The sequence below is a fragment of the Ambystoma mexicanum genome, chromosome 1q (genome assembly GCF_040938575.1).
Source record: "Ambystoma mexicanum isolate Mex_15411 chromosome 1q, UKY_AmexF1_1, whole genome shotgun sequence".
NCBI lineage: Eukaryota > Metazoa > Chordata > Amphibia > Caudata > Ambystomatidae > Ambystoma > Ambystoma mexicanum.
In genome coordinates, this window is record NC_090922.1 from 667,687,108 (window position 1) to 667,710,833 (window position 23,726).

A 23,726-nucleotide genomic window follows, 5' to 3' on the forward strand; every position below is an offset into this window, starting at 1 on the left:
CCCAGGCACACTCTGCAGCAACTGGAGGAATCCTCTGGAATCCCAGAGGGGGCCGCTCAAGAGTAATTCAGTTCCAACCCTAAAATATCCCGCATATAGTCGCTAAAATATCATGATTCTGGTATGAGAATGTTTCCTGTTATATCTTGTTTTCTTAAAATAAGACTGAAAAATGTATCCAGATGTAAAAAATGTGTATGTTCGCCACACCATTAGTAGTGTTGGAAAAATGTCTAGGAATATATATTGCCGCTTTGCTTTATCATCCTAGGAGAGATGAAACCATAGAGACTGCCCAAGGAGGACGACCCGGGGACCGGGAGCAAAGATCCGAGGGGCCCGGGGTACCGCCCAATATTCCATCAGGACCGGCGAGGAGAACTGATCGTTCCAACTGGATGGAGGAAAAGATGTTGAACTGTGCCGTCTAAGGAATTGGAAGAATATGATGCGGACATACCAGCGCGTGGGTCAAAACATCCTTTGCACCCGACTCCCCCTCGACTCGAAATCAAAGCGCAGTCAGGCGGGGGACTTGTTGGGTGTCATGACCCACGTTTGGACTATTATGCTACAACACTTGGTGCTGTGGGCTTAGGAAATCCAAGAGGGCGGAAAAGCCCACATTGCACCAGAGTCCAGGAAAACCGCGCAGTTTTGGCGCACACCAAAATGTTCCCCTGACCTGCCAACCACCAGTGCGAGCGTGATGGGCCAGGAGTGCCATGAGTGAAATGTGTGCGAAAGGAAAAACAGCAGTGCCGGTTGGCTCAAAAAGAGCTTTGAAATCACCTTTGTTTCTCTGAAATGCAAGCTAAAAATGCCTATTTTAAACATTGCAAGATATTCAAAAATCTCACTGAACACCAAAATCTGGAAAGATGAAGAGCCCAAAACAATGTTTATAACAAAACTGGCTGAGCTGTGGATGTCAGCAGCTGAAGTGAAATTGGACTGAAAGACACTAAAATCTAAATGTTTAAAATAAATGAGTGACCTACTGTTGAGTGTCACATAGTTTGCAACTGTTAAATGTCATAGTTTTGAATTTAGAATCAGCGTTCTAGCTGCATGTGTGAAAACTGCAAGTTTGGTTTGAATGTAGAAAACTGGGAACCAAAGTGACATTTAGCTGAAGCCTGGCCTAAAGAGATTGAATTCTGCCTGACAACTACCCCCGACAGGAGTTGAAACTTGATCAGCAGCTGTGTTCCCAGGCCTGGCTGCATTCTGCTGCCCCTGCCAAAAGGAGATGACACCTCTCTGATTGAATTAGGGGAGTGGCACCTGGGGACTGCAGGAAACTAAACAAAGCACTGTCCTTGGCCCAGGCAAAAGTTAAATTAGGGGGGTCGTAAATGGCTTCCTCTTGGAAGGAAACGGGAAGAGGCACTGCATCTGTGAGCAAGCTGAGCTTGGGGGAAGTGGACAAACCAGAAATTCCGCCATGTGCTTTGGAAAACCACACCCCTTCGGGGCCAGAGCATAATTTTAAAAAGATGGATAATTCATAGTGCAGACTTGTAAAAATGATATAAATAATATCATCATTCTTGTGATTTTTCTGTGCACATTTTAAGAGGAAAAGAGGGTTGTTACTCCAAATGTATGCATGTTAAAAATCTGACACTTTATCATCTGAAACCCATATCCCTTGTGCACATTTGTATAAAATCTGGAAAGGTTTAGAGGTTGTGTTCTTGATGAAAAGGGCAGAATTCTGTCATAAGTGGACACGACATCTTACAAAGACTGGGATCGGATGGTTTGGTGCTACAGAAAATATGTTAACTGGACATATAATATTAGAAAAATGGTACATAGATAAATATGTATTTGGATCAGAAATAGATTTGTGTGCAATTTGACAAGGGGAGGATCCTCTGACCATAAACCTACCTCATCACTCTGACTCACAACTCAGTTCCCCCAATCAAGGGAGAGAGGAGAACTGGGCCAATGATAAGTTGAGAGGGGCAGGCTCAGTTATGCTATGCACACACCCACTTTCTAAAGACATAAAAAGAGCCACTGGAAGCCAGACAGGGACATTCACTTTCCACTTTCTTGCGGGACGCTTTGCCGGGAGACTCCAGACTTCAAATCCATCAAATCCATCAATCTCCAGAGACCAGAGATCCAGAGAGACCAGAGATCCAGAGAGACCAGAACTGTGCAGTGCTGAGAGCTGACCCAGATCGCTGTGCGCAGAACCAGTACCCAGTGGCGAGAGAACCACAGCCAATCCTGACCCGATCCATGAGGAAGTCGCATTCCTGTCCAAAATATAGTGTGAGTACTCAGCCAGAACTGTGCTAAACCAATCTCTTAGTTTAAAATAATCAAATTCAAACTATTTTAACCTATCTAGAACTACATCATAGAATTGTGTGTCCTTCTGTGGCTTTAATTGCACCTGAAACCAGATTATAAAATGTCTTTGAGTGGCAAAGTCATATTAGTGCATGCTGACACCCACTCAGCGGCTGGTAGAAAGAAGGAAGGTTCTTTAATTCCAAACCTTCTAATTACAGTATCACTCTCCACCCTGTCCCTGCAAAACCTTTTGTAATACTGGTAAACTCCTGTAAAGTTTTGGTTACTCCATTTTGGAGTATTCCCCCTTTTTTCTTTATCACGCCCATCCGAATGGCTCTGGGTGAGGGAGACTAATGATGCCCATGGCTTGAATCTGTATGTTTTTGTGTATAGGGGAGATGTGGCTCTTGTGATAAGTGAGATGAGGGTCAGAGGGTTGGGATCTTGCATGGAATAAGGGCCTGGTGGAAAGCTGAAGGATTCTACCGGAGATTGTATGAACAGGAATTTGTTCTCTCGAAGTTCCATGTTTTAACCCATTCTAAATGTTTCTTTCTATGACACTCTCCAGAAGAAGGCAGTGGCAAATCACTAACGAGGCCATCCTCCCATGATCCTAGTGCCCAAGCTGATGGATAGCCTTCTTTGTAACGGTTTTGCCATTTGTCCCTGAGAAGAAGACATGTTTACCACGTGTGTATTCAAATGAAGCAGAGATGCCAAAGTTGAAAGTTGATGTTGCATCACTTCGGTAGAGGCCCCAATCACTCCCTCCATTTCCCTAAAATCCAGCGCACCTCTGCAACCAATGGGTCTCTTTACGAGTTTGGCGGTGTGGTGAAAAAGTGGCAGTAGTTCCGTTAGTAACACTTTTTATGGTGGTAACGGAATTCCTGCCGCTTTTACCTCAACGCTAAATTCAGAGTTTGACCTTGAATTGGATGATCTGCCTCCAACATGATGATGAGGCAAATCCATCACTTTAAGGCACAAATATGGCAGATTTAATAGCCAGGGGCAAAAATACCAGTCGCACTAAATCCATCACAAATCCCCATGGAGTCCTATGCACTATAAAAATGAGGATGTACACTGCAATACCACCACGCGCAATTCCCTTCTGGTGTCTGAGTGGAGGTAAAAGTAAACAATGTTGTCAATAAATCCGAGGATTCCTCGTCGATGTACTGCCAAACTCACAATGAGGCCCATGTGTTGTTACCTTATTACCTTTATATATGGTGGCATATTTATACTACAAAATGGCGTAAACCATTATAATCTTTATTTGGGTGAGACGTACATGTTACTACCATTTCACTCCCTTGAACAAATTATGTGCGTCTGATAAAATATATTTTTTTGACAAGGGATTTTCTGAAAACTCTATGGAACTGCCCCAAACGTTAGGTGTGCTTCTGGGTTTTACTTAAAAAAGTACTTTATGGGAAAAAAATAAAAATAAAAATAAAAAAAGTTCTTTATGTGCACAAAATAAAAGAAATCATTTCCCCAACACTCCTTTATAGGGTAAACTTTAATGTAAAAATGGTTCTACATATTAGGAAACTGTTCTACATATTGTTTCGCTGGTTTGTCTCATGATTGTTAACTTGCTTCTTCCATCATTACCTTGTTGTTATATTGTAAAGCGCTTTGGATTAAAGCGCTATATAAACCTAATAAACATAAACATAAAACCTTTCTTCGTCCATGTAGCTCAAAAGATTGGAAGGTCATACCTTCATTTCATCATTAGTTTGTACGTACAAATGCTAAAGTCCAAAGGAAGAACAGGGCAGTGTGACCAACCCACACACGCATGGTGACATGTCGCAGCTCTGCAAACATGACTCAGATACAATGTCTTTCAAAGTTATGTGGAACTTTTTTAGGGCTCTGATGTCAACCTCACATTAGTAAGAACAACGCGTACACTGAATTCCTGCAGAACTCTCCAGTTCCCCCTTGCCGTGGGGGACGAGGCCATCCAGTCCTGTCTTTTCTTCTTTGAATTCTGGCAGTTTATTCTTTCTCATTTTAGAATATTGAAAACTAAGTTGGAGAAAAATTGGGTGTACCGTCTTTTACAGAATAGAAAATAAAGAGGGTGTGAAGCAAGGCTCCAATCGAGGGCACTTTTTTCAGAGGGTGGACTCAGTCCGCCCCAGTTAAAATAAGAAACAATGAAAGTCCTCTTTGAATTTATGAATTAAATCCGATCTCAGGATCGAACTGCAGTCGTCAGGTTTTCAGGCCTGACACTGAACCACTGCACTATGTAACCTGTTGAGAAACAGCAAACAACAAAAGGTGAAGTGTCTCATTTCGGTACTGCAAGTTCCAGGGAAAACATTTCTATTGGTTCTTGGAGTCTAAAACATGCACACCTTTTAACGTTTTCAAAAACACTATTAGAAGAAAATACCCTCTCTTTGTTGTGTTTGTGTGTTGATTTTATGAAAGGCAAATGCCATTCGTCCTGTGCAATTTGGGTGGTTATTGAAAGCCAATTTAATGAAATATGAATATTTCACCTTGATATGCTGATTTCTGGCAACGTCACATCCCATTGCGTTTGTTGATGAGTTCCCCCACTTACATTATTAGGACTTGAAGTCATTTGATTTAACTTTAAAATGTTCATTGTTTGTGCTGTAGTTAATAGTAGTCAAGAGATAGCCAAAATGTCAACAGAAGTTTGTTATGTGTTTACTCTTTCAAAAATCACCTGCACCTCATCACCTCTCTGACCATTTTCATGTACACACCACTCATGCCCTAGGGGTTTCATTAGATTTATGGGTGTTAATGATTTATTGCCACCCAAGGACGGAGAGGACTGAAAGGTTCGCCCACATCTCCTGCCAATGCACATTCTTGTGTGCTTCACCACCGCCTCGTCAAGAACAGACAAGACTAGAGCACCAGAGGCAGCGCTGCCATCCAAGGGGCCATGAACAGCATGATCGAGCAAAGGCAAAAACATGTAGATCCTGCAAACAAAATGGAGGTAGTGGACGTGGTATCAGGCAATGTCCGTCAATGATAAATCTAGCGGCTGAAGGCATACTTAGTTATGACAATTGTATAACAACAGCACCTGGTTCACAGCAGCAATGAAGCCGGTACAATTCAGAAGGCTGGTCAGGATGTAGCTGAAAGAAACCCCAGTGGGATGTGGCTTGGACAGAGAGGGGCGGGCAGAGGGTGGCTACGGTCATAGAGGTTTAAAGGGCCCTGTGCAGACAATGGGTGGATAAATAACAAAACAACACCAATGGACTGTGTGTCTGTCCTCAGATGCCACTTTTCTCTTATCTTCACTTCCCATGATAATAGTTGTGGCTTTTAGGCAGTGCTTACAGCGCTACCTAATAGCCAAACTAAAAATAGCAACAACAGCCATTGAGTGCTGGTCTAAACTTGAAATGTGAACGGAAGAGACCCTTAATACAATCATGCTGGCTTAGTAAGCCATTTATCTAGTTTCTTTCAAAATGCTAATGAGTAGCCAACCACCACTAAGTAGTTCAATTCAACAATGTTGTATTCCATAGCCAGCCAATACGTAGCCTGGTCTTACTGCTACTTTATGTTTCGCTTTATTCAAACCTGCACACATACTTTAACATATTAGAGGGCCTGCGGTAGTGGCCCTGTAGTTATGGTTAAGTTGCTCAACCCATAGGAAGGGCACTTTTTGGGCGGCTTATAAGTTTATCCCCGTTTGGACGAAACCTTGCAAAACTTTGCAAACAAAGCATATGGCCCATCCAGTTTGATTCTGCGTAGTTTGCTGAGGTTTTGTGCAGGGGGGGCAAAGTTATAGGAGGGTCCCAAAATGTGTGGTTTTTCCAATAGACGCAATGGAAACAAAATTTTGCTCATGCCGACAGCCCAAACCGCTGGACAGATGTTCACCAAATTTGCGTCAGGAGTGGCTGCTTGGTCCCGAAAGCGTGCGTTAGTAAATTTGCTGTAAACCCGTCCAGTACTTTCTTTTTTAAACGGCCAAAAAGTAGGTTTAACAATTAGTGATATCTGAGTTCGGTCTGTGGGCCCACTTCCCTATTTGGTCTGCGGACAGGCCTCTGATTGGCCCGGTGGCTGACGTGATGTCCGCGGACATCAGACGTCCCGCTGATTGGATGGTGAAAAGCGTGAGATTTATGGAAATGCCTGCCATGTTGGTTTTCGCGGACACAGGCTGGTGTCCACGAACAACGCGGTACACACATATTAAAAAACACAATATTGCATTTGTCAAACTAATCAAACAATCTCTGGGGAGTTGAGGGGTGATAAGGATGGGATGGGTTATGGCCTTAATAAAGCCAACAAAATAGGTGGTTTTCCTTTTCCGACATCCGCCAACAGTACGGATGCCTGGGACAGTCCTGTGATGTTCGCGAACATCTGAGATGTTCGGGGACATCTGTTCCTATTTCTGAATTGCAGTGTTGGTGAAAAGCAGTTTTTGGATGGCTTATAATGTTGACGCCACTCAATGAAACTGCATGAAAGTTTGGAATTTTACTCTAGACCTGATTGTGAATGGTTTTGCAAAGTGTGGTGCTGTTTTGTCAAGAAGCAACAAAATGAGAGGGGGGTCCCAAAATATTGTAAATGCTTATGAATGTGGTGCCATTTGACGAATCTGCACAACAGTTTGCAAAAAGATTTTAGATCTAGATATAAATGTAAATGTTTTTGGAAAGTTTGGTGGGATTTTGTCAATAGGGAGCAAAATTAGAATGGTTGTGCAAAGTCTGAATGGATTATGTCAAGTGGCGGCTACGTTATGTGACTATTACATGTATATACATTTTGACACTTTTTAAAAATAAAACATGGTTGGATTTGCAGCAAACTCATGTAAGGAGCATTGGCAAGGACCTGAAAGCATGATTTCCACGAGCGACCAGCAATGGGGTTAAAGTGGGCATGGCCACCAGGGACCGCCTATTTGGTAAATTCTTTTCGAAATTGGGATGGGTTTGAAAGGGAAACAAAATGTGCTTGTGGGTGCAGGTTGAAGTGCTGGGTGGGATTGTAGATAATATGCACAAGGAGGATCAGCAATAACTGGAAAGCATGGTTTAGCAAATATGTCATGCATTGTTTTTTTAAAATGTAAGTACACAACACAGTGATATAACATTGATGTCTGGGCAATGGGCCGGACTGTCAGCAAGGAGAAATGTGTACTGTAATTTGCTTATTCGGCCATGCGGCATGGCCGAAGCAGTAGGTTTGAATGGGAAAAAATATTCTGCTTGCAGTTACAGCCTGAAGTGGTGGACTAGATTACAACAAACCTGCATGATGAGCATTAGTTCTCCAGAATGAGCCTATAGCCTGGACAGACTACCACTACATATCCTTTGCCAGTCAGGGGACCACACCTCTGAGGCCTACCATTGTCCCCCCTACTCTCTCTAGGAACACCCGTAACATAACACTGCCTAATCTTCACCCCCTAATCAAAAACATCTTGGACGATACTAATTACAATAACTTAGATCCTACTAACTTGGTCGACTTCCATAACAACACCTCAGAGTAAGCCTTGAACAGTTTCGCCCCTTTCAAACTAAAAAAAGCCAAACCTGTTGCCCACCTCAACCACTGGTTCACTCCAGAACTAAAAATCTTAAGGCATGAAAAAAGAGTGGCAGTATCTAACTGGCGTAAAGCACCTACCACCCACAACAAGGCACTGTTCACCATAGCAGCAGCTTCCTACAAAACTGCCATTCTTACCACTAAAAAAGAAATCTATAACAACAGAATCCTTAATGCCAAATCTGGGACCAAGGAGCTCTTCAGCATCCTAAGGGAATTAGAATCCCCAGACCCACCTTCAGAAGATTGCACAAAACATGCAGCCAGGTGTACCAAAATACAACAAGCCCTAGTGAACAAAATAGCCTCACTCCAAACCAAAATAGAAGCCAAAAAGAACAGCTTTTCGAGCAGCTCACCCGTTAAACATTCTCCCAAGACTCAAATCCCTCAGTGCCTGCCATTTACATTATCCCCGGTCACGCCCAAGGAAGTAGAAGACATCATCAGAGGCCTAGAGCCTTCAAGATGTCAAGGAGACACGTGCCCGGCCCCTATTATCAAAGAATGTGCTAAAGACTTGTCCCCATTCATCGCCACAATGGTAAACTCTTCCTTTAAGGGCAGTATTGTTCCCAACAACCTCAAGGAAGCCTGGGTCATGCCTCTCCTAAAAAAAACAATTTAGACCCCAACATACCTACTAACTATAGGCCAATCACAAACGTCGCCTTCCTCCTAAAAATTCTGGACAGAGTTGCATACCTGCAAATCCAGAAACACCTGGAGGACAACAGTCTCTTCGGTCTCCGACAATCTGGTTTTCGGCCTAGACATGGCACTGAGACGCCCTCCTGGATCTGAAAATACTGATGGACGAGGCCAAAGACAAAGGCAAAGTGCCATGCTCCTCTTATTAGACCTCTCGGCTGCATTTGACTTGGTCAACCACCAGATTCTCACGGAACATCTAACCATTGCAGCAGCCTTCTCTACTAATGCATCTAACTGGATTAAATAATTCTTATCCAACCACACCACCAGAGTCTTCTCACCCTCAGCAGCCCCAATCCCCATCCACTGTGGGGTGCCCCAAGGCTCTTGCGTCTCACCGACACTTTACAACATATTCACAGAGCTCCTCTTCAACCATCTCCAAAGAATGGGTGTCATCTAAATGAACTACGCAGATGACAACCAGGTTCTCATCACGCTGTTAGGCTGCTACGATGCTGACTCCAAACTAACTCGCCTTAACAAATTGGACCTGTGGTATATGTCCTTCAACATTGATGGACACCCGATCAAAATTGAAAAGGAGATAAAAACCCTAGGTGTTTATCTTGATCCACATTATCCTTAAAGAAACAAGTAAGCTCCATTGCCTCATCAACAGCTTACACTAACAAGTTAATCAATGCCGGTAAATCATACCTGTCCCCCATTAGCTAGCTAGAGCGCTAGTGCTCTCCAAATTAGATTACTGCAACACGCTCTTCCATTGGACCTCTGAACAGAATCTCAACAGACTCCAAGTCCTACAAAACAACTCCTTTAGAGCAGCATTAAACATTCCCAGATCCAGCCACTTTACCAGCATTAGACAGAAAGCCAACTGGCTCCCACTGCGCGATAGAATCTCTTTGCGCTCTGGCTATCACCCACCAATGTATGGCCAACTCTGCACCTAAATATCTCTCAGAAAATCTCTCCCTATACCAGCCAGCCCGACCCACCAGATCCTCCCAAACACACCTACTATCAGTCCCCATGTTTAACCTAAAACTGCAGGTGGAGCTATCTTCCCCGTTCAAGCCACCAACCATTGGAACTCCCTATCTCACACCATTAGAATGGAACCCTCCTTCAGTGCCTTCAAAACTAGGGGAAAAACCTGGCTTACTGACAAGTCCAACTTCTGAAGCCCCGGCTGCCAGTGGCCCTGTATCTTATCTGCATTATGCTGATTGTTTGCCCTTAACTGTTTCATATCTGTATTATTCTGATTGTTATGCCCTTGACTGTATCTATCTGAATGCCAGACCTCTCTGTAACTATGTAATCCGTGTGTGTGATTTTTGAAGCGGTTACAAATGTATAAATATGTATTTTGGACAAAATTCAATTTTGATACTAGAAATTAGGGGAGGTTTCTAAGGATTGTAAAAACCAAACCATAAACATGACATCACCTGTGTTTGAGCCAATCACTAAGATATAAGGCGGAGAGGAGGCTCTGATCCAATCCCAGTCCACAGGGGCGAGTTTAGTTAAGTCGGCCCATACACCCATTTTTGTGATGTCATTTAAAAGGATAGAGACAGCTGACAACACATAGGGACTCACTCTTCTGATTCCAGCAAAGCACTCTGATCCAGCATTCAACATCCACCATTCAACATCCTTCCATATCCAGATGCCAAGGACCAGGCCAAGCAGTAGCTGAACCATTTTCAGTTAGGCCTCGATCCTCAAAATAATCCTTACAACCCAGAGAAGCGCTGCGGTGTGGGCTAGCATCCTGAAACTACCTGGCTTGCTACCATAAGGCTTTCCTGATGAACTCGCTATCCTGCATATTTGAAATACCCAGAAACAAGAAGGGCAGATCCTGTGCAGTTCTGGTTACCAGCCTAGCTGATCCAGTCCAGCACCTGATGTGCTGTCTTTCCTTGATAGATCCAATCCATTGACCAGAACCGTAACTGTCCAAAAATCTTAAAATCTCAGTGGATTGTGAGTATTAATAGGATGCTAGAGAACTATTGTACACCTTGCATTATCTTGTTCCATTCTGATCTATGAACTATCCCTACCTTCCTAACCAGTAACAGTGTCAAAATCATTAGTGCTATCTTATTCTGTTTAGTTGCTAAAGCACCATTTTTATAGTCATCTTTATTTGTGTAACTCTGATCCATAAATCCCACTTTGAGTGTTTGGACTGGTGCCGCCGGGGAAGGTGATGGGGATCTGTCACTGAAGTCATGAATCAGTCTCAGAGCTTACTTCGTCCGGACTTGGCTGTCTAGACTGAACACTCTAGCCTTAAATGAAAGCATAAGCCATATTTTTTTATTTTAATCTGAAGTCCTGGTTCAAATGCATGTCTTTATTTTCGAAAAACACCTCTCACTAAAACCTCTATAACTCCCTCAGTTTTTAAGATAGAAGCAGAATTTCAACTCCCACTCGTACCTAACATCCCCAGCTACATATTTGCATTGAAACAGTGTGATTGACCCATTATATCAAACATTGCATAAGTAAAAGTTTGCCACACATTGACATTTGGAAAAGTTTTACATGTGTGTGAATTACCTTTCAATTATTTCCCACTTGGCCTTTGAAATCCCAACTGTTTCCTTTTGATTAAATAATTGCTTGTGTTTGCTTGCATCTGTTCAAAGTGTCTCCCATAGGAATTAATAATAATTTAAGCATTTTGAACATATTTTGTGTTTTTCCTCAGCCAATTTCAAAGCCATGCTGACAGTTGAAAGATCAAATCCGTTTTTCTCTTGTGTTTAAGAGGGGAAGGTGGTAGTGATATTCTGTTTGGTCTGCATTATTCCTGACTACCTGCTCTCTCCTTACATCTATTTAAATTGACTATTGGTGGGTTGAGGGGCATTGCAAGGGGAACCCCTAATAGTGCTATCTGTTCCAAACCAACTCAGAAGTATCCTTTTCTTTGCTGCATTCTTTTTGTGTTCATTACTTCATTCCTAGTGCATTACAGATATTATTAATTGTTCCTGTCACCCCATTGGCGATTGTTGTTACCTATGAAAAATATATTGTGATTTTAAATTCTAAATAAATAGACACATAATTACCTTTACAACTAGCCTGATTCCTGATTCAGTGTAACTTAGGGGGTATTTTGAGGAGGGTGTGATATGAGTGGTGTATCATTCAGAATATTGAATTTATGTATACAAATAAATAAAGGTTTCATTTGCGCACTACGTGCTTGGTGAGACTTGGGTGTGTGCCTGATTGAAATCACTTACAGCCTCTCAGGGTTTCCTTCCCTAAACTAGACCCCCTTACACAAATTAATTTGGTCAGGAAGTACATTTCTTTCATATACAGTTCTTTCAAGGGGTAGCATCAGAGACATTCGAAAATGCCAGGTTCTTTGTTCCAACTAAGTGTGACCACTCTGATATTGAACCTCTCTCTTTGTGTCCTAACCTTCTTTAACTCTTTTCCTTCAAGTGCTGTCTGCACCCCTTCATGCTCCCCTTTGTTTCTTCACTTCTTTTTCGTCCCCACTGGCACCTTCCTTTCCTTCTCATGCATGCTTGCACTTTCTTCTCCTTCTCATGTCCACTGGCACCTTCATTACCTTTCTTCATGCACACTTGCACCTTCTTTACCTTCCCATACCCACTGGCAACTTTTCCAGCTTTCCTGTGTGCACTTGCACACTTATTTCAGTCTGCCGGGTCGCTTACAGCCTTCTCTCTCCTTTCGGGTGGCTTCTGCCCCATTTGTACTGTCTTTCAATTCACACCCCTTTCGTGTTCTGATTTTCCTTGCTTTCTCTTACTTCTGTCACTCTTCTTTCAATCTATGTTGTTTTACCAGCTTTCTTTGGTTTCTTTACTTTGTTCCGCTCCACTTTACACATTGTCCTTTCTCCCGCTCCGCTTCAGTCAACTACATGCTCTCGAATTTCTCTCTCAATTACATGAGACTCACACGGGCAGCAGCGCATTGACACGTGCTCCTTTCTGGTTGTGCAGGGTCAAGGTCAGGGTCTCACCACCTGTCCCTCAGATGCCCTTGGGACAGGCGCATGTCCCAAGGGAACAAGCAATTTTCAAACTGCCAAAAGCAGCATGCAGGGTGCTTCGCTCCGGCTCTCTGGAGACATGGCACCCTTTGCACGCTTCAGCCCCTTCCAAATACTGGGCCAGCGTCTCAGCACTCCGTTCTTCTCCAGGCTGCAGATCCTGCTGCTCTCTGCTCCTTGGCTTCTCTGATCCAGACAACATCCCCAGCTCGCTCTCGCACCTGTGCAGAACAACACCTTTTATAGTTGGAACACAGTCAAGTGAAATCAGGTGTGAGTTATAATTAGTAAATGCCTGACTCTTACTGACTCTATCAATGGGATAACTTAAGTTCTTTCTGCAGCCAGTTTCCCTTACACTCCCTATGTTATTCCTATGGGAATTCCTCATTCCTCCTTGTTGCCCCTTCCTCGCCCCTGTATTTGTTGGAAATGGAGAGGGGAAGATGGAATGGGTTTGGAAATACCCCATGAAAGCCGAGTGAAAGGGTTTTGAGGTGAAATTGGAAAAGGGGGAATACCATGTGTCGCCCTTGGGTGTTCCCCTCCCAATCCCCTGTGACCTTTCACTCAGGTGATCCTCCCTCGCTTGTCCACCCCCAGGGTCGGGATCGAAAGGCGATGGCCCTTCCCAGGCTACCTGAATAGAGGATCCCAGGGTAATAGGTGGGAGAACACTGTGAGGTTTCTCACACATCCCTGCTCTTTAAAGGAAAGCATACCATTTGGATGGTACTTACGATTACTAAGTACCAGTATGTATAGCTGCTATAGATGTAGCCAACAGGTTAAAAGCACAAGGGTAGAAATGTGCATTTGGGCTGCAGCAGATCCATTTCCCTTCATACTTTCTTTGTTTCCTGTGATATGTAAACTTTGTTCCCTCTGGCACAAATTAGCTAGCCTTCACAAAGTCTCTTATTTCTTCATTGGTCAAATCTCTGGGCTTCCATCCTGGCTCAACATCGACCATGATTTTCATCCCAATGGCTATCTTCGCAGTTTTCTGGCACTGTGTGATCATTATCTTGATAACACAGCATACTAGCAGTACCATTGCTAGTAAAGCTCCCAGAATATACCTGCCATCCATTGTGGGACCCATGAGACCAGGGCTCCAAACCAACTGTCGTTGTCCACCTCATCACTTTCATCAATCATTTGGTTCTTTAGGTTTGTCAACATCCCTATGTCTTCTGTCAGGGTTCCATTTTCTTCATCGTGCGATGGTACAAATGTGCAACATGATTCTCCGATTTTTGCACAAACACCTCCATCCATTGCTGTGATCATGTCTAGAACATATCTATTCTGGAGGGTCATCAGGCTGATTGCTCTCAGTTCTTCTTTGATTGCATTAAATCCTTTAATGGTAGAGTTAATGGTCTACAATAACTCCCATCTGGTTATCTGCAACCATTTCGTGTTTACACCAACTTCGACGTGGGGCAGGAGTAGTGTTGTGAATACTGTTGAGGTGAGGCTAAACAGTCTTTGCTCGTATGGGATTGCATGGAATGCTTCTTCTGATTTGGTAGAAAAGAAATTCTCTCTCTTCATCCTGGATAACAGTTTTGCAGATCTCCTTTTTCTTAGATGAGCATCTGCCCTCGGGAAACTGTCAATACACAGGTCATTTTTGGGGATCACTAGTGCAGGAACGGTGGATGTTCACTAGTGTGCATAGGCCTCCCCAATTTATTTGGCAACCTTATGGATGCTTTGGATCCACACGCCCAGTAATGGTCCATAATTACTGCAGTTCCTTGCATCATTCCTGGGGCTTCAAAGATTTGTTGGCAGTTTAGATTCTCTCCCATCTTCCTTGTGCCATTGTTTCTGAAGCATAGTTTCGGGCTCTATCTTCGACCCATGTTAGTAACTTTACTAGCTTTGGCCACAGGGGTTTGCACAGTTTTTGAGAGTTTTCTATTGCTTCCTTGCAGGCTCCAAGGACCATCCATGCTCGGCATATAACTACTCCTTCTTCCCATCCACCAGGGGAAACTACTGTCCCCCAGATCTGCATTTGGCCTCTGTTCTTCCAAATTTGAGCCTCTTCTGTAGTTTTTCCTTGAACGTTCAGTCTCGGGTTTATTTCCCAATGTGTTCCTGATCCTTTGACGTCAGGATTCTTGTATCTGATCATGTGATTCCGTGTATGCACCCTGTTTCTTGTCTTAATGTCCTGGACGTAGCCATCTTCATCTGGGTAGTCCTTTTTTTGGCCCATATCAACGAGGCATCTCTTCCCATAAATTGTCCTCTGGTGTTGCACATTGTTACATGTGACATAAAGTGTGCTGTGGGTACATCAATTTCTACAGCCACGAAGATCTTGGATTTTCCCATGCTGTATGGTAGAAGAGCACAGACGAAGCATTCTCCTTCTGACCTGCTTAGTTCTACTTCCTTCATGTGCTGGTACCATATGTTATTTCTGAGATGGGCTGTGCTGTCCAGGTAATCGTAGAGCTCATTGTTATCTTCATGCAGGCTTATTTTGATTCTCAGTGTTCTTCTGTAGTTTGCTATTACTATGTCCTTAAAAGCATCTGTACTGCTTTTCCACTCTGTGCGACCTGGTAGAGCAGGCCTTCTTGGCTGTATCGCAGTGGTAGGAGAAGGTTTTTTGTTTCTTTTCCTTTACTCTTGTAATCTTCCATAGAGGTTCTCTAATCACTGTTGGCTCACCAACTCCCCAATGCGTGGCTGTGTCATCGGTCTGGTGCTTGTTCCTTGCATCTGAGCTGACGTGCTTACTGTTATAGTCTCTATAGTTCTATTTTTCAGTTCCTCATGCAGTTTGGTTGCTCTGACTATGAATGGGAACAAATAATCTATCAGTGCTTGTGTGATCTCTGTGAGTTCCTTTGTGGCTACTTCTGTTCTATTGAGGGATTTTGTTATTGTCACGCTCACCTGATTCCCACGGAGGCGCAGGTCTGGCTTCGAGTGCTGATGCTTCTTCAATGGTGAAGCGCAGGACTCTGAAGATGGACAGGTAAGGCCCCTCTACTCTGGCTTCTCTGGCTCGTAGGAATATTCCCCTGTGCTTGAAAAGGGAGTATTACCTACTGACGGAATAATGCTCAGGCCTCCCACTTCCTTCCAACCCTCCACGATACCCTTCCACGATTCCCCGTGAAGTCTCACCTTAGGGTCTGGAAGGATGAGTTCTCCATCCTGCTTCTGATGCAGGGGCGCGTTGAAACCCAGTTACTTCACTGGATTGAGGTTTGATGGAAGTTCAAATAAGCTTGACTATTCAGGTAAGGCGCTGTAAGAGTTCTGTTGCAAGTTCAAAAGTTCAAGCTTAATAATAATGTCCATAGTCTTATTGCAGCAAGCGCTAATGCTTATGTCTTTTTCCCCTTAGGGGCCGGGGTCCGGAATGCCAGGAAGCGGCAGGACCCGAAATGAAATGGGAATGACCCAACTGGTAAGTCTTAGAAGGAAACCGAGCTTTTCCTATTCCCTTCCTTCTCTCACCTTGTGTTCTTGTCTTTTTCTCTCTAGGCACTGGGAAGTGGCTGCGGATCCGGATGATCGCTGCTGAAGATGGAGGTGCCCAGGAAAGGTGAGTGAAATGCAGCGCTGCAGCGATCGAAACGAAATGCTTTTAAAAATGATGTCTTCCCTTTCAGGATTGTCTGTGTAATGTCTCCGTGGTACATCTTTAGCAGGTAAGGTCTTCTTTCTCTCCAATTCTCTCTTATCTCCCTTTGCAGGCGACCCAGGATGCTGACAGGCGTGGCTGAAGTCCAGATGCAGGAGCTGACACGGTGAGCGTCCAGCTGCGAGAAGCAGAACAATGCGAAGCAAGAGTTGCTGATCGGGTGTGGTTTAAATATCTTTGGAAGAAGTTCCAGGTATGTATCCTTCCACTGATCAGGTATGTATCCTTCCCCGACCACACCCAGGTGGAAAGTAGTCCCACAGGTAAAGTAGTTCCATTCAGGCCTCAAGAGGGCCTGGATGTAGCAGCATGGTCTGCATCAGGTAAGTGCACATTGAAACACTTGAACACATGTCTAGCTTTATGAGCCTGGCGCCTAAGGCGCCAGGACAGGGGTCCAACATGAGCCTGGCGCCTAAGGCGCCAGGACTGTGTCCAAAGGGCCCCAGCTTGGGCCCGCTGGCACTTCCCTGGGGGGAATGATGCCTGCCTCTGGGTTTGCTGGGTCAGACTCGGCTCCTTGGAGGTAGGCATCATGACAGTAACCCCCTCAAGGCCCCTCCCAAGGTTGTTCCCTCCGGGGGTCTTGGCTTGTTCGGAAATCTCCGGTGGAACCTTTGTATTAATCGAGGTGCGTGAACATGGTTACTAGGCTCCCACGATCTCTCCTGAGGTCCATATCCCTTCCAGTCAACAAGATAGAAGAGTTTTGACTTTAACACCTTGGAGTCTAAAATATCTTTAACTTCGAATTCTAATTCTCCTCCAATTTGAACTGGGTCTGGAGGCTTGGACAGTCGGGTCCCTGGTTGTACTGGCTTCAAAAGTGATGCATGAAAAACTGGATGAATACGCATGTTGGACGGTAAATCCAGTTTAAAGGCCACGGGGTTGATTATAGCCTTGATGGGATAAGGTCCTATGAATCTGGGATTGAAGGTTCGCGGGCCCTTGAGGGGTAAATGTTTCGTTGCTAGCCATACCTGGTCTCCTACTTGGTAAGGAGGAGTTTTACTTCGGTGCAAATCAGCGTTTTCTTTATACTTTTTCTTGGCTTGCTGTAAATGAGTTGCAGCTTCGTTGAAGGCTTGGGTTATTGTGGAATGCAAATGATTTACTGCGGGCATTTCCAGGGTCAGAGGTGTATCCAGGTCAGAGGTCCGAGGATGGTGACCATACAAAGTATAAAAAGGAGTTTGTCCGGTTCCAGAATGCACTGAATTGTTGTATGCATATTCTGCGATCCAAAGGATGTCTTTCCAATTTAACTCGGATTGGTGTAACATGCACCGAAGATATTGCTCGAGAGTCTGATTGGTTCTCTCGGTTTGTCCGTCGGTCTGGGGGTGGTGGCTGGTGGATAACCGCACATCTATTTGTGCTAGTTGTCAACACTTCTTCCAAAAATGGGAGATAAATTGACTTCCACGATCCGAGACTAATATGGAAGGGAAACCATGTATGCGAACTATATTCTCCAGAAATTCCTTGGCCAAGGTGGAAGCTGAAGGTAAACCTTTTAAAGGGATAAAGTGGGCCATTTTGGAGAATAGATCCACAATTACAAGAATAGTGTTGTAACCAGCACAAGGAGGCAGGTCAGTTATAAAGTCCATTGACAAGGTGTGCCATGGTGCCGGTGGAATATCCAAGGGTTGAAGTAGGCCGGCTGGCCCTTTCTTTTGACCCTTGTTTTGGGCGCAAATTCCGCAAGACAATACAAAAGACTTTATGTCTTTTTTCCAAGAAGGCCACCAGAAGTGGCGTTTGATTTTTTCCTCCGTTTTAGCGATACCAGGGTGTCCTTCCATTAATGATTCATGATGATGGGCAATAACAAGTTCTTGCAATTCTTTACTTGGCAGAAACAACCGCTCCTGGAAGTAGGGTAAATCATCCTTAACGGTGTAATGAGGACCCTTTTGACTCCATTCCAGTAAGGCTGAAGAGTCTAGAAGTTGTTTTACTTGCGTTTGGATGTCCTCAATAGTTTGCAATTAAGTTAGGCCTAAGATTCTTTGTTCAGGTATGATTGGCACAGGTTCTAAACTCGAATTGGGTTCTTCCATGCCAATCCGGGATAAGGCGTCCGCTTTACCATTCTTGCAGCCAGGGCGATAGGTAATTACAAAATCAAATTCCGCAAAGAATAGAGCCCATCGGAGTTGTCGTGAAGATTGAGCTTTGGCCGTCTTTAAATACTGTAAATTTCTGTGGTCCGTAATTACGGTGATGGTGTGTCTTGCCCCGAAAAGGTAGTGACGCCAAGCCTTGAAAGCAGATTTAATAGCCAGTAACTCTTTGTCGGTAATTGCGTAGTTGATTTCAGGAGGAGAAAATTTCCTGGACCAAAAGACCACTGGGTGTAGTTGGTTAGTTTCTGGGTCTCTTTGCGACAGGACAGCTCCCATGGCCGAACTGGATGCGTCGGTTTCCACAATATAAGGGAGATCTGGGTGCGGGTGCTTTAATACAGGTGCAGAGGTGAATTTGATTTTCAGGTCCTGAAAGGCTTGTTCGGTCTCAAGAGTCCATTCAAAGCGTTTGTTTTTCTTTAGGAGAGCTGTGATGGGTTGGACTGTTCGGGAAAATTCCGGGATGAATCTTCGATAGAAATCGGCAAAGCCGAGCATGCTCTGAACTCCCTTCACCGAGCTAGGAGATGGCCATTGGAGGATGGCGTCCACCTTTCGCGAGTCCATTCGGACTCCTTGTGGTGTCAGGATGAATCCGGGAAACTCAACTTCTGTGGTATGAAAAACGCATTTTTCGAGCTTTGCAAATAGTCTGTGCTGGCGCAATTTCTCAAGAACTGCCCTAACATGTTTTCTGTGATCGGATTCTGAAGTAGAGTACACCAGGATGTCGTCAATATAAACAATGACACAGACATCGATAAGTTCCCGAAGAACATCATTCATAAAGTACTGAAAGGCGGCAGCTGCATTGCACAAACCGAAGGGCATCACCTGATATTCGAAGAGCCCAAATTTGGTGCGGAATGCAGTCTTCCATTCGTCACCTTCTTTTATACGTACCAGGTGATAAGCTCCTCGAAGATCTAACTTGGTGTACACACAAGCGTCTTTCACCTGGTCGATAAGCTCAGGGATCAGGGGCAGAGGATAACGATTCTTAATCGTTATTTGATTTAGGGCGCGATAGTCTATACATGTTCTAAGGTCGCCCTCTTTTTTCGGCACGAAGAACAAAGCTGAAGAGACAGGAGACTTGGACGGGCGAATAAAACCATTGGCTAGGTACTGATCTAAATACTGACGCAAATGCAGGTTCTCAGGTTCCGTAAGAGCATAAATCCTACTACAAGGTAGTTGAGCATTGGGTACCAGATCGATTTGGCAATCATAAGACCGATGGGGAGGTAACGTGTTAGCCTGTTCCTTCTGAAAAACGTCTTGGAATTCTTGGTATTCTGACGGTAGCTGTACAGGGGTGGAAGTTGCTGAGGTTAGACCCATAACTGGATTTCTTGGATAACATGTTGGTTCACAATCAGGAAAACTTATCTTCTTTGCTCGCCAGTCAATTCTGGGATTCTGTGTTTCTAACCAAGGAATTCCAAGAATTACTTGAAATTGTGGGGCCTTGATCACATCAAACACGATTGTTTCCCTATGTCCATCCTGACCCACCAGTGTCATTTCAACAGTGGAATGCGTTACAGGCCCTGAGGCTATTTTGGTTCCATCTACTGTAGTAATGACATCTTGGGTTACTTTCGGCCGGAGTGGGAGCTTAATCCTGGAAGCCATTTCACGGTCTATGTAATTTCCAATAGCTCCACTGTCGATGTATGCTTTTATAGCATGCAACTGCTGAGGCTGTTTTGGGTCCACGAGCACCATTGGCATGACAAAATGAGAGGTCAAAGAATCTGTTTTCAAGCTCGGCAAGCAGACCCCTACGCTTGTCGGGCTAGGTCGTTTCCCGAATCAGGTGTCAATAAATCGTTATCAGTGGCTCCAACCACCTTCTTAGGTGGTTTAACCGGACAATTTCGAAGAAAGTGACCGGAAGTCCCGCAATACAGACAAAGTTGCATTTGCCGTCTTCTCTCTCGTTCCTTCTGCGTTAATGGTCCTTTAACACTGCCGATTTGCATAGGTTCGGATAGGTCGGTACTCTTGAAGTTGGCGTGGGTTTTGATCGGTACTCGGGTTTCGTACTTGAACCGATCTGCTTTTCTATTTTGAAGTCTGTGATCAAGTTGAACCACCAAGTCTATGTAGTCTGCGCAGACCTGGGGTGGATCTACTATCTGAGCTAGAACATCCTTAAGCTCTCTGCGCAGGCCTCGATGAAACAATGTGATCCTTTTGTTTTCTGGCCATCCAGTTTCCACAACCAGTCTATTAAAGGTGGCAACGTAGGACAGGAGATCCTGATTACCTTGTCGTAAGGATAGCAGTTCGTTATCAAGGGCCTGTCCTTGAGAGTGTCGAGCAAACAATCTTTCCATGCTGGCCTGGAAACCCTGAAAATTCTGGAGAATGGGATCATCCTGATTTACCAATGGAATAGACCAATCGGCAGTACTGCCACTGAGGTAAAATAGTATAAAGGCTACCTTGGTCTGGTCGTTAGGGAAGGCCCCAGGTCTGCATAGAAAGTGTAAACGACATTGGTTCATAAAGACGGCATATTTCTTGGGATCCCCCGCAAAACGTTCAGGCGAAGCCAAAGGCATGTGTCCAGGTAGATTGATTTGTACCGGGTTATTCAATCCCATTGATGTGGAAGTACCTCTGGAATTAGGTAAAGGAGTGTACCCTGCCTGGGCCTGCAATAACCTTTTGGCCAGGTCATCTGTTCTTTCCTTGGATAAGATCAGTTCTCTTTTGAGAGCGTTAGTCTCCTGGCGGGCTGAGTGCACTTCTGCCCGTAATTCTCCCAAAAGCTGGGCCAGCTGATCTGTCTCGGAAGTCTCCATAGCGCCCGGGTGGGAAATTGTGGGTAGTCTTTGCATTCTGTCACGCTCACCTGATTCCCACAGAGGCGCAGGTCTGGCTTCGAGTGCTGATGCTTCTTCAATGGTGAAGCGCAGGACTCTGAAGATGGACAGGTAAGGCCCCTCTACTCTGGCTTCTCTGGCTCGTAGGAATATTCCCCTGTGCGTGAAAAGGGAGTATTACCTACTGACGGAATAATGCTCAAGCCTCCCACTTCCTTCCAACCCTCCACAATACCCTTCCACGATTCCCCGTGAAGTCTCACCTTAGGGTATGGAAGGATGAGTTCTCCATCCTGCTTCTGATACAGGGGCGCGTTGAAACCCAGTTACTTCACTGGATTGAGGTTTGATGGAAGTTCAAATAAGCTTGACTATTCAGGTAAGGCGCTGTAAGAGTTCTGTTGCAAGTTCAAAAGTTCAAGCTTAATAATAATGTTCATAGTCTTATTGCAGCAAGTGCTAACGCTTATGTCTTTTTCCCATTAGGGGCCGGGGTCCGGAATGCCAGGAAGCGGCAGGACCCGAAATTAAATGGGAATGACCCAACTGGTAAGTCTTAGAAGGAAACTGAGCTTTTCCTATTCCCTTCCTTCTCTCACCTTGTGTTCTTGTCTTTTTCTCTCTAGGCACTGGGAAGTGGCTGCGGATCCGGATGATCGCTGCTGAAGATGGAGGTGCCCAGGAAAGGTGAGTGAAATGCAGCGCTGCAGCGATCGAAACGAAATGCTTTAAAAAATGATGTCTTCCCTTTCAGGATCGTCGGTGTAATGTCTCCGTGGTACAGCTTTAGCAGGTAAGGTCTTCTTTCTCCCCAATTCTCTCTTATCTCCCTTTGCAGGTGACCCAGGATGCTGACAGGCGTGGCTGAAGTCCAGATGCAGGAGCTGACAAGGTGAGCGTCCAGCTGCGAGGAGCAGAACAACGCGAAGCAAGAGTTGCTGATCGGGTGTGGTTTAAATAGCTTTGGAAGAAGTTCCAGGTATGTATCCTTCCACCGATCATGTATGTATCCTTCCCCGACCACACCCAGGTGGAAAGTAGTCCCACAGGTAAAGTAGTTCCATTCAGGCCTCAAGAGGGCCTGGATGTAGCAGCATGGTCTGCATCAGGTAAGTGCACATTGAAACACTTGAACACATATCTAGCTTTATGAGCCTGGCGCCTAAGGCGCCAGGACAGGGGTACAACATGAGCCTGGCGCCTGAGGCGCCAGGACTGTGTCCAAAGGGCCCCAGCTTGGGCCCGCTGGCACTTCCCTGGGGGGAATGATGCCTGCCTCTGGGGTTGCTGGGTCGGACTCGGCTCCTTGGAGGTAGGCATCATGACAGTTATGCCCTCTTTCATTGGTTTCTCACTTGGTTCTTCTTGGTTGCTTCCGCTATTTTCTGGAACTGATTGTTCGGCAGGCAGTCTCCCCTTCTCTGCTGCCTTTGTTGGAGGCCCTGTATTGTCTGTGTGCATTCTGTGTGTGGGTGCGTGCAGTGGTAAGTGCTGCGTTTTCATTAATTCCGTGCTGAGCCTGTCTCCAGCTTTTCTCGTCATTCTTTACCTCAAGTGTGTCTGTATCACTGCTAATTATATTTAATTTTAGTGTGTTAACTTTACCATTAGGTTTTCTTGGGACTGGGATGACTATATAGGGTCTGGGTGCTATCGTAGGCCCCAGACGTTCATTATCTGGTGGGTGTACTGAGATTTGGACACTTCGCACACCAATAAAGAAAGCAGTTCTGATAGTCAATGATAGAAAGACAATGATAATTACTATACACACAATAGACTTGTAGGACATCTGGCAGCATTTCCTTCCAGGGAAGCGGGGCGCCTCTGTGCTGGTGGTAAAACCAAGTTACTGTTCTGTGCCCCCATTTCAAAGAAGTCCGTAATCAGTTATTTATTCCTTTTCTTGCTCTGATCTCATAGCTCATGAGTTCATTACTACTAAGTGACAAGTGCTTTTCAAGTGTCCCCCCTCTTGTGGGTGCTGTCGATAATCTCTGGGAACCTGTTCAATGCGAAGGAATGAAAAGGTGGAACTGCTAAAAATCACACAAAATAAAATGTTGTAAAAATAAATATAAAACATAAAAATGAAACTGGGTAGGAAAAATAAAGTCAAAATACGGAAAAAAGAGGAAAAGGTAAAAAGAAAAAATAAGATGGTGTAGTTCTTGTCTCTGCTCTCCTCGATCTGTCCTACGGTGGAAGATAAAGCACTGTCTCTCTGTCTCCATGATCTGTCCCACAGCGGGAGATAAAGCACTGTCTCTCTGTCTCCACGATCTGTCCCACGGCGGAAGATAAAGCACTGTCTCACTATCTCCACGCTCCGTCCCACGGCGGAAGATAAAGCACTGTCTCTCTGTCTCGACGATCTGTCCCAC